Source organism: Marmota flaviventris, chromosome 3, assembly GCF_047511675.1.
Source record: "Marmota flaviventris isolate mMarFla1 chromosome 3, mMarFla1.hap1, whole genome shotgun sequence".
Lineage (NCBI taxonomy): Eukaryota > Metazoa > Chordata > Mammalia > Rodentia > Sciuridae > Marmota > Marmota flaviventris.
In genome coordinates this window covers 16028319-16040808 of record NC_092500.1, presented here as the reverse complement: position 1 = coordinate 16040808, position 12490 = coordinate 16028319, and positions in this window count along the sequence as shown.

The window sequence follows — 12490 nt, the reverse complement described above, 5'->3', positions numbered from 1 at the left end:
CTTAAAACAACAATTTTACTTTCCACAGCTCTGTGGGTGGGCCAGGTGATTCTTCTGCTCACCTGGTCTCATGCCAACAGCTGCACTTACCTGGTGGCCAAGAAGTGGGCTCATCTGGAACAGCTAGCCAGGCTGCGCGCCATAGGAGCAAGTCCCAGGACACAAACACCTCCTGAGCCTCTGAGTGTATCATGATTGTCGATATCCCACTGGCCAGAGCATGTCGCATGGCCAAGTTCAGAGTCAACATGGGAGGACACACAAGGACACAAATATGTAGAGGAAGATCCATGTAGACACAGCCCTGTGACAATTTACCATAAGTACCTCATATTTCCTGAAAAAAAGCTGCTGTGAACTCTTCACCTTGCCCCCACCAGAGTGACCACTCTCCGTGGCCCCCCTCTATCCTAGGAGGCATTTACAGGACTGCCTGGTGCTTACCCACAGTGCACCTGACTAACTCCCCACTCAGCATCAGACATCAATGGACCCACCTTACATCATTAGATCATTCCTGTCCACACCCATTGGCCAGAATCCAGTCACATGGCCACAATTCAACTGCAAAGAAAGCTGGGAAATATAACTCTCCTGCCAGCCCCAGAATTCAAAGAGACCCTTAATGTCATTTCTGTCCCTCACACTCTGAGAAGGTCACAACGGGCTTCTACTCTGCCCTTTGGCATGATTTGGCTGGGACTGTAGTGATAATGGAAAAATGGTGGAGTCCATGGGCTACTGACCAGGCCTGGCATAGAATGGGCCAAGAGCAGCCAGATACAACAAGGTCCCAAAGTCCTCGTCATGAGCCCCTCAAATGGACACTGGGTGCTATAGTCCTCTAGAGCACAGTTCCACTTATCCTCTGAGAGGACGACATAAAGAGAAAATTGTCTTGTTTTTCTAGCAAGGTACATTTGTGGCTTGATCTTCTTCAATGCCAGGAGTCAACTAGGATTTATCTCCCCTCACCACACAGAAGCTGAGGCCACATTTATTGTTCCTTGGGTGTGACCATTAAGTCTCCAGGAAGTGAGGCCCAGGGCCTCTCCCCTGGCCCATGCCCTCCCTCTCCAGTCTCCCCTTAAGCCCTTCCCTAGATGTACCTCTGCTTTTTTCTGGACATGTCCACCCTCCATATAGAATGGGGAGGAGAAAGGTTCTCACGTGGTGATAGAATTGAAGTACATGAAGACCATTAAGAGAACGCATAGGACTAATAATACTCAGGCTAATAAAACTCAGGGGACAGACAGGAGATGTTTAATTGGTAGCATCAACAGGACTTGGGTGATATGGGGCTCCTGATCCATTTCCTTGACCCACTACCCAAAGCCAGCTCCATAATTTAAATGGTCCAGTGCAAAATGAAAAGGTAGAACTTCTTGTTAAAGATCAGAGGGGAAATGACACTAAAGATATTAAAATGTAAGTTTTTTCCTTTCTTCCAGTTTCCTCTGAGATTTTTCATGTATCTATTTGATAATGCCATTCTAAGTAAAGAAAATTTTAAATTATCATTGTAAATTTTGCCATTCATCTTTACATTGTGCAGTGTTAGTTTGAAAATGCAAAAATAAGAGAATTAAACTCATGTGCATAATCACCAGGATTATGGCATTCGTATTTCCTAGCTCTTCTATGCATATATTTTTCATTCATACCAGAACAATAGAAATGGAGCACAAAACTAACTCCATTGTTTCTACTTCTTCACACACACACACACAAACACACACCTACCAAGGCTCTCAACCTTTGCTTAGTAATGAATAAAGAAGAAATGTAAGGAAAAGAAGCTATGGATTGCCCTTTGTTTCTCTTCTATACTTTCATTTTCAGCTTAAAGATCAAATTGGTAAGAATTTTAAGATGGCCACAGGAGAACATCAAGCCAAATATAAAGCTCTGCACGTGCCCGTGAAGCAGAAATAGTTATTTACATTTTCACTCAAATGTGTTCCAAAGTGATATCTTCTACAGAGACACAGCCACATCAATGTTTATACCAGCACAATTCACAATAGCTAAGCTACGGAGCCGACCTATGTGCCCTTCAACAGGTGGATGGATGAAGAAATTGTGGTGTACATTGACAATGGAGTATTACTCAGCCATTTAGAAGAATGACATTATGACATTTGCCAGTAAATAGATGGATCTAGAGACTATTACACTAAGTGAAATAAGCCAATCCCCAAAAACAAAATGTTGAATATTTTCACTGATATGCAAAAGCTAATCACAATAAGGAGAAAGACAGAATAGAAATTCAGGGATTAGACAATGAGAAATGAAGGGAAGTGAGGAGGAATACAAAAATGAAGGAGAGTGGAATGAATCTGACATAACTGTCCTAGGTACATATGTGAATCCACAGTGAATCCCACCATCATGTACGTGCACAAAAAATAAGGTCCTAGCGAGAATAAGATATATTCCAGACTTTTATAAAATTACATGAAAATGGATTCTGTTGTCATATATACCTAAAAAGAACCAATAAAAAAATTTTAAATAATAAATGTATTGCTAGGTTATTACTTTTAAAAGGTAACATGTAAAACAGGAAAGGTAAGTCACTTGTTGCCAGATGCCTACTTAACATTTTGATGTGCTCCATTCCATCTGTGAGTTTCTGTGCACTTCTTTCAAAAATTGTATCTATTTTTACCTTTTGTTGCCTGTGTGTTTTTTTGTCCTAACCAATAAATCACTACCAGATCCAAAAAGGAAAAAAAAAAGTGATGTTTTGATCACCCTACAACCACCACCATCAGACGTTCTCATGGCTTCACTGTCCACCTCTTGCTAGAGGGATTCACCCAGCGCTTGTGTTGGACACCTCTTGCCCCCACCCTCCCCTGTTCAAACAAATCTACTGCCAATTCCCATTGATTCACACCTCCAACACAGTTCCCCAGGCTGCTCATTTTTATTTATCTCCACGAGCCCTATGGAGGCATCATCAACTCTTGTGTAGACAATTGTAAGTACCTCTTAATTGATCTATTTCCATTTTCCCCCACAGGAATCCATTCTCCACATGCTTTGCAGGATTATCAAACCAAAATGTAAGCTGACTCCCTTAAATCCTTGCAATCGAAATCCCTTCATGAATCCCAGCAACTTGGGAGTCAGGAGGATCTCAAGTTCAAACACAGCCTCAGCAACTTTGCAAGATTCTCCAAAACTTTACAAGACTCTGTCTCTAAATAAAAATAATTTGAAAAAAGGAATGGAGATGCAACTCGGTGGTTAATCATCCCTGGGTTCAATGCCCAGTACCCTCCCCCCCCAAAAAAAAAAATTCCTCCATTAACTGCTTCCTTCAGACCTCTCTACTTGAACAGAGAGATCTCCTTCCTGGAGTTCCCAGTACAAAGCAGGCCTCCTTGCACCCCCTCAGCTTTACCATGCATATCACCACCTACAAAGATATTTGTGTATTTTTAGTGAGTTAGAGTAGAAATTCAAAGAAAACAAGAATATTTATTTCATTCATTCAGAGAAGGCCAGGAGGCAGGATAAGTAGGTTAAATTAGCCCTTCTCACTTCTCTTTTGATGTTCCCCCAGGTCGCCTCTTTGCTCCTTATTGTGAAATCATTTTTTCAGTAATAATCTGACCGAGGATTTGAAATCTCCCTCCCTGTCATCCCCCTGGTCCATGCTGGGTGGGTAACACTGGCCATCTGGCCATCACCGGCATCATCTGGGTGGTCCAAGCCATGGTGAAGCCATTTTACTAGAATCTGTTGAGACCATTTATGGAGCTTTCTCTAACAGAGCTTTCCAAATCATGCCATTAGTGGGTCAACCAGTGCTTTTAAAAGCAATATAAAATACAAAGAAATAGAACATATCAGAATTCATTGTAGGCAGTAAGGGTAAACCATGGCCTTTCCAAACTTTTGTTCCAGTCACATTTATAGGAATACGTAGACCACAGTTGAATACGTTTAAGAACATTTCCCTGGGAGGATTTCAGCTGATCTGCCCCTTCATGCACTTCTACTCCCTAGGAAATGACTCTTTGGAACAGACCAAGTAGGAGGGTCAGTGGTGTTAATTGGACTCTTTCCTTGAATTCTGTTTGGTCTTTGTGTTTTCAAGCAGTGTCATAAATACATGCCAAGGTGAAATATAGAATATTTTTCTTACCTTCCTCTCCATCACTACCCCTATCCTACTCCTATCCATTCTATATGGAGCAGACAGTATCACAACAGGCTAGTGTACAGCACCGGTACAGAATGGAGAAGGATTCGCCATTCATCCGCCTCGATGTGGATTCTTCAATCCACTTTTCTTGGGTAGGCCTGAACAATGACTGCTCGTAACCCTTGAATTGCCTCTCTGAGATACAAAATGATGAGACCTCCCATCCATCCATGAACAGAGGAACCCACATCTTCAGACCTCTGTGCCACACACGTGGGTTCACAGGTTGCCCGGGGAAAGCCGGGCCCTGCTCAGCAAGCTAAGCAAATTCTTGGGCTTCCAGCTACAATTCAAACAGCTAGCAGCTCCCTCTGCACCCTTGCCCACCCATGGAAAGTTGCAGCTCTGCGGTCAGTGCATAGGCTGCTGGACCAATGTCCAGTGGGCCTGTGAGCCACGCCTTGAGCCCTTCACTGTGGGAGGTCAGTTTCCTCTTTCCCTAAGAATCCAGCCTGGCCTTTCCCAGTCCCTCCTCTCCCGGTAGGAGCCAGCTGTTTCCTGCAGCTGTGTGCTGGGACAGGAGCACCAGGCTGGAGACCCAGCTCCAGACCCGTTTCCAACAGCCTCCAGCCTGGCTCAGTGACAAGTCTTGGGTCCTCTCCGTGCTCCATCTCTTCACCTTCCTCGACTTTCCCTCCAGGTCTGTGGAGAGGATCAGGTGGCCTCAAAGGTGGTAGTGGCATGGCAGGCCACTCTTCCTGGTGGGAGGGTGGTGGGAGGCGGGAGCTGAGTGTGAAGGAAGGAGGGGCCGGGCAGAGGCTCAAGTGCAACACTGACCCAGTGATACCTTCGTTGTACTTGGCCCTCGGCCCACCCACAACTTTCCCAGCAATCTTGCCACTGCCGCACCTTAAAACCACCCAGCAAGAAAATGGGGAACGATCTCTCTTAGCAGAGGCCTCCGGTCCTCCCTCTGAAACCAGAGCTCCAGGGAGACCGTGGAGCAGGCGGTGACGCACTGTTTAGTCTGTGGCATTCCGTGTGCATCTGAGGACTTGGGAGGGTCCATGCAGCTCAGCTTCCAGGGCCTCTCGCCCCAGTCTGTTTGGGGATGAAGTGTGCTGGAAGGCCCCTGAGCCTGGAGCGAGCTGCTGGTCCAACGTGAGGCGGGGCAGAGGCTGGGAAAGGCTGTCTGTCCTGAGCGTGCACATCAGGGGCAGCTGTGGAGTCCTGGGATGGGCTGGGGTCAGCCAGGATGGCCATGCAGGCAGACGCTTCTGGAACCCACACAAGATAGTTTGGCAATAAGGAATTCCCATGGGATCCCTGGAGGGGAATATCAACAACATGGGGTCTCCCCAGGCCAGCAGAAGCTCTGGTCAGACCCCCCTCCTCAAACCCGGGGCAGCCAGGGATGAGACTCCGAGCCTCAGCCCCTCCAAAAGTGGGAAGCGGATCACCAGGAACATCTGCTCCTCTTCATGGGAGTCAAGTGGTATGTTCCCTTCTCCTTCCTGCTCGGGGCTCCCCTCCTCGACCTCTCTCTCCTGCTGACGTGTGTAAAAATCAGATGTGATGCCAGGGATTATAAACCAAATCCCAGAGACAACCTGACAGGTTTGATGTGTGCTTCCCGTGATATCCGGAGGGCCTGTCTGCCAGGGAAGATGTCCCTGGAATGAATGAGGGAGGGAGAGGCAGAGGTGTGGAAGGAATCCAGGGAGTGAGGATCAGCTGAGCACACTTGGAATGCCACCACCTTGGCAGTCCCCGGCTTCATGCCAACTGAGGAATTTGAATTTTCCCCTTTCTTACCCTGGAACTCCTGGGCCCCCGGCCTGTGCCTTCCACCTGCACCGTATTTCATACAGTGCTCGACAAGTCATAAATAATGGTAAAAGAAAGACTATCTAGTGGATGCTAAACAGCTCCATGAATCAGGCTAATGGGTCATCTTCCTCCTCCAACCATAGGGACCAGTCAGGAAAAGCAGCTGTTCCCTGCTGGCTACTAGCAACTCAGGCTGTGCCTTTGACCAAAATTCAAGCCAAAGAGGTCTCCATAACTATTCTCTGCTAATGTGGTGGCAAAGTCAAGCTATTCTCTCAGGTTTTGCCTTTTCTCTCCCAGACACTTAATGTTTCTAGTCACATCAGCCTCTATAGTTCAGAGGACGACCCAAACACTGGATAATTGAAATGCCTTTCGAGGCATGCCTTGTTGATTCAGACTAAAGTGTAAAAAGACAGCCATAACTTGGAAATAAAGCCCAGCACTGATTGCTCCACGCAAGGGGGGATAAGTCCAGGAACAAAATACTGTGTGTCACAGTGAGAGAGAAGATACCCAATCCCCTTCTTCATAGTACATCATTTCACACCGGCTGGCATGGAGTATGTATTTTATGTGAATCTCCTGGCTCCCCCACCAGAGGACAAGCCCCATGAGAACAAAGACCTTGACTTTCAGGGCTGAGGACTCACCACCGTACCCCCCAGTGCCTGGCACACAGCAGGTGTTCCATGAATATCTTATTCAATGATGGATGGTTGAAGGAATCTCTCTGATGGGATCAGATCATGGAATGGTTAAGTGAAATGTCTAACTGTGTGGACACACAGGCACAGACAGGCATGCGTAGCCCCAGGCCAAGGGGACAGTCAGCCAACATGGTCAAGAGAATGTTCACCTGAGAACAATGGCTGAAGTCATGCTCTTCTGTGCCGGGAACTGGGCTGTGCCCTATGAGCATTGTCTCAGTCAATGCTTGTCATGCCTGGTCCCACTTTGAAGGTGATGGAACTTTCATGCAGATTTAAGAGATGAGGTGAAGTCAGGAGTTAGGGAAGAACAGAGCCAGGACTTGAGATCAGATCCACCTGCCTGCAAAGTCCGTGATAGTGTCTCAAAGTCACTGTTCCATTTGTGCCTTCATTCATGAAACAAGACGCTGTCATATAATTCTTTGACTTCTCGTCCAACACCACCATTCCTAATTTAAGGGACTATATCCTTCTAAGCAGAACTATGAGCTGCACAATCTATACACACAGCAAACACCCATGTATCCAGTTAGTTACTTCATATAACTGTGGAAAACACAACCACACATGACGTTCAAAGAAAGAAAGAAAACTTAAGACAGAAGTGTCAAAGTGGCCCTACCGGCTGGAAACCGCTCTTTCAAAGGACCAGGTTTTATTGCTCTTTATATCTTCAATTGTTCACAACATTCTTTGCATTGTGCTTACTGCATGAATTAAGAAAAATTTTGTTCATAACTGGGGGTGTCATTGGATAGCCTTGAGATATATTGCTATGATTTAAATGTCCCCTGGGTAATTCATGTTGAACTATCATTGCCACAGTAATGGTATTGGGAGGGGAAACCCTTAAAAGGTGATTAGGCCACGAAGGCACTGTGCTCAGGAATGAATTCATGTGACTCTCAAGGGAGTGGGTAATTATTGTGGCAGGGGGTTCTGATAAAAAGGATGAGTTCCGCCCAATGTGCTCTCTCTGCCTCACACGGACTCACTTGCCCTTGCTCCAAGTTACAATGCAGCATGGAGGCCTGACTGGATGCTCTTAGACATACAGATCTCTAGAACCATGAGCCAGATAAACCTTCATTCTTTATAAATTTCCCACACTGTGGTTATTATGTTACAGCAACAAAAAGAAATAGACTAAAATATTTTATATGAACTTTTGAAATTTTTTATAGGTAAATACCTAGTATAATATCTACCACACAGAAAATACCCCCAAACTCCATGGGATAAATCATTCATGGTCTTAGAGTAACAAGTACCATATCTAACATTAAGTGTATATTCAATAACCAGTTATAGAACCAGTTATGATCATATGACTTTTGCTGTTCTAATAAAATTAGCTTCCATTTATCAAGCTAAGTACTAAATATTTTGCACTTATTACTTTATTTAATATTATATTAACTGTACAAAGCAAGTACATTGATCCATAGTTCACAAATACAGAAACTGAGGCTCAGAAAATTTGGGTGAAACTTGCCAAAGGTTCCACAAATATGAGAGATGGAAATAGGAACCAAAGTTTTAGCCATGATGTTTGACTCTGCTCATCAGATCCTTTGGCAGAGGAGTTAGGCTGGGCAACATGAATAGCCCTGGGAAATCCTTAAGCCCCAGGAGCAAGATTTCTGGAGATAATTTCAGGTACAGGGCAGAGCTATAGGGGACACTGAGTCTTCTGACTTCGCAGTGGCCCATCGGCAGAATCCCCCACATAGGCCTTCCCTCCCAGACAACGGTGAGGCCCAGGGAGGGACACAAGAGAATAGAGGGCTCTTAACCCACACAGGGCATCCAACATCCAAACTTTATTCCTTTATTATATAACTTAGGTTGCTTCAAAACATGTGGTTATTTACTTTATTCCCATCTTATTGGAGGAAGAAACTGAGGCTTAGGGAAGTTGAGACTTGTCAAAAGTTCACACAGCTGCTAACTGGCAAAACTGGGTTTTGAACTCAGACCAACTGGCTTTCCCAGCTCTTACTATTATGACTGCTTTACTTACATTTTACAGTGTCCAGAAACTGTCCGTTGAGATATTCCTACAGGAGTGAGGGCGTAGCTCAGTGGTAGAGCTCTCAGCTAGCAGGTGTGAGAACCTGGGTTGGATACCTAGCACTGCAAAAAAAAAAAAAAGGTATTGCTATTAGTGCAACAATTATAATCATGGTGACCAGATCGTGGGTGTTTGGCAAGCATTGTTCTCCTTCTGCCAGTGCCATGAGCCACATTTTACTAAATTAAGGCAAAAAATAAGTGGCAGAAAGGGGCTTTGAACCAAGGCTAACTCCAACAGCAGCTGGGCACCTGCAACCCTTATAAAATAAAAGAAGCCAATACACCAGGCACGGCCCGTGGTATTCGAAACCTGGCATTCCTCATATTCATGTCCCCAACCAGGAAGCCTTCTTGCCTTCCTGTTTTAACTGCTTTGACTGTGAGGGTGGACCGCCTGTCTCCTACTCCATGTGTCTTCTACTGTTTAACTCTCAGAAACGGATCAAGATTATTAGGAAAATACACAAGTCCTGCAGACACATCCAAGCTTTGCATTCTAGTGCAGCTGCTAGAGAATCCTCAGGACTACGCCCCCACGAGGACTTTAACATCAACAGACCCCGTGAGAGCGCGTGCGCTCCTCCAGAACGCGCAGTTAGAGAGGCTGGGAGGGCTGGTGTCAACTTTTCAATGAGCAAAATGAATGCATCAATAAAATCTGTTTGAAATCATCCCTTTAACCAACCGATAAGCAGAAAAATGAAGAAATGTGCCGAGAAAGAAGTGCGGATACCAAATGGAATGCCCTTTGGAATGTAAGGTTAGACCCCCTCAAATTGTATTGCACAACCAATAAAAACCACTTGGAAAATGAATCATTCAAAGAGATGGCTTTAGGTGTTTTCCAGAAATGAGCATGTGACACTGTTATCGTTAGAGTCAGCATCTCCAGAGTGAGGCTTACTCAGTAACTGAGCTGGCAGAGTCTCTTAAATATAATGTAAGCAATCAAGGAATGATAGTCATAACCCCTAAGCAACATCCATGTGTATTGGTGGGGTGCAATTCTTTTTGTCGTATACGGTGTTGCTTTATTCTCACCCTGAATCATTGAGATCTCCAGGACTTCTAATTAGATACAAGAAAACTAAGATTCAGATTGTAGATTTCATGAATTCAATCTCTCATGCTTTCTACTGCTCTTAGATGAAAGTATATAATAAAAATGAAGGAAATGGCCTCAGAAAGTAGATTTATTCCCCCCACTTCTGTCTGGGCCATGCCTGGTGTATTGGCTTCTTTTATTTTCAAGGGGTGATGGACAGCCAGTTAGATGGCTGTGATTCTTCCCTTCCAATGGGTAAAGCAATGAACTGCCCATCTAAAGAACAGGCATTTGTTCATTCATCAAATATAAGCATATAGAACTTTGCCGGCACATGGGATCTTTCATGCAAATTACAAGCATGTGCCTCTCCCTCTGAGCTGAGGCAACCCGGGCAAAGGCACAGCTACTGACCCAAGAAGCCCTGCCTGTGTGTTTAGCCCCCGCTCGGCCCCCCAGTCCAGACACCTATGCCCTGTGCTCAAACTGCACAGAGACAGAGACTCACACTCCAGAGGAGTGGACATGTACACAGGGGCCCTTACACTAGTGCAATAGGTATCATAAAAGAGATTTGAGGAAAGCACTTCAAGAGGAGAAACCAGACAGGCCACTTGAACTTTTACTTTCAATACCAATAGGTTGAGTAGCTCTTATCCAAATCACATGGGGCCAGAAATGCTTCAAATGTTGGAGGATTTTTTTTTTTTTTTGAAACATTTGTAAATATTTACAATGAGAAATCTTGGGGATGAGACTCAAATCTAAACAAGAAATTCATTGATTTCATATAAACCTTATGCGTACAGCTTGAAGGTAATTTTATGCAATATTTTAGGATGCTTATACTTGGATTGCAACATGAGGTTGGGTGTTAATTTTCTACTTGGGGCATCATGTTGGCACTCAAAAAGTTTCAGATTTGGGGGCGTTTCAGATTTTGGATTTGGGGATTATATACCCTCGACCTGTACTCTGGAGGTCTGAGAGCATACACGTTTTGGTATACATTTTCCCTGCCTCTGAGCCAGTTGAGAGAGAAATTGGAGAAGGGGGAGAGAGACTGGTATAAGAGAATGTAACTTCAGGTCTATGGAAAATGAATGTCTTCATTCTAAAACCCAGAATCAGACTGAGAGATCCATCTGGTCAGTCATAGGAGCTCTGGGTCATCACTAGCTCCACAATGGGGACTGACCATGTAGCAACCAGCTTTTACAAAAGTTATGCAGAATGTGTTTCCTGCAAAGCAGAATAAAATAACAGAGGAGGGGTTCAGTTAAGCCACTCATTTTCACTTCCTTTCCCCAAAATCACCAGTCAAAAAAGTTCTCCCGCTCACCTGGGAGGAATGAGGAAGGAAGGAAAGAGGATCCAGGGGATTTACAATTGCAGGGCTCCTCCCCCGCACAAATAAACATCAAGAGTGGGGAAGAAGTCACCCTATTCCCGTGCTCCCCAAAGTAGCATGAGCTGAGCTGATTCTGTCCCCAACATTAAACCATGTGCAGGGACCACCTCTGTTTACTCTATATTTATCTCTGGCGCCTGTCAGAGAATCTGACACGTAGTAGGCTCTCAGGAAATACTTCTTTGAGGCTAGGGTGGACCTCCTTCCATTGAAGAGTCAGCAAACAATAAGGAAAACTATAAATTAAGAATTCTATAGCTTAAAGCAGGGGAGAGAGCAATCTTTTGAAAACTCAAAGTAGATGATGGTTTTTGGTTTTTTATTATTTATTTATTTATTTTTGTTTCCATACCAGGGATTGAACCCAGAAGTGCTTAACTACTGAGACCTTTTAATTTTTTTTTTATCTTGAGACAGGGTCTTGCTTAATTGAATAAAGCCTCACTAAGTTGCTGAAGCTGACCTTAAACTGGGGATCCTCCCACCTCAGCCTCCTGAGTTTCTGGGGTGACAGGCGTCTGCCACTGCGCCTGGCAATGATCATTTCCTATAAGAAATAGGACGTGTTTAGAAGGCAACTGTCTGCTGGGCATCCCCTAATCTTCCAAGAACAAGGAGCAAATGAACAGAGACAAAGGCAAAGGTGCAAGGAAGGATCATTATTCAATCTGCAGACGTCGCTCCCCAACTAGCACGCATCAGGCATCTTCTGGGCACTTGGGATTCATCAGGGAACAACAGACCAAGATCCCTGCCCCGTGGAGCTACAAGCTAATGGAGGAAGATGGGCAATGAAGCAGCCCAACGAGTACTTAACAAATTAAAAGATGACACATCAGGACTTGCGGCTCTGAAAAGGAAAAACAGCAGGATGGGGGGTCAGAAGTGCCTTGCCGTCAGGTGAGGAGAATGAGGCAGTTTATAACTCCTTAAAGGGCCTTTCAGGCAGGTGTGACTGGGAAGGGGGCACTTCCCAGGTGAGGAAGTGAGCCTGCGGGTGTCTGGGGAAAGAGTGTGACACAGAGCGAGCAGCCAGTGCAAAGGCCCAGGGGCTGGGTGTCTGGCTGCTGAAGGACAGCAAGGAGGCCAGGTGGGGGGTGGGGAGGAGTAAGCCAGGTGGGCCTGGGAGATGGGGAGAGTGAGAGGGAGCACTGTACCACCACGGAGGCCTTAGTGGTCCTTGCAGTGCCACTGACTTCTCTGTACAAAATGGGAGCTCCCAGGGATTTAGATGAGTGCTGGGATCCAAC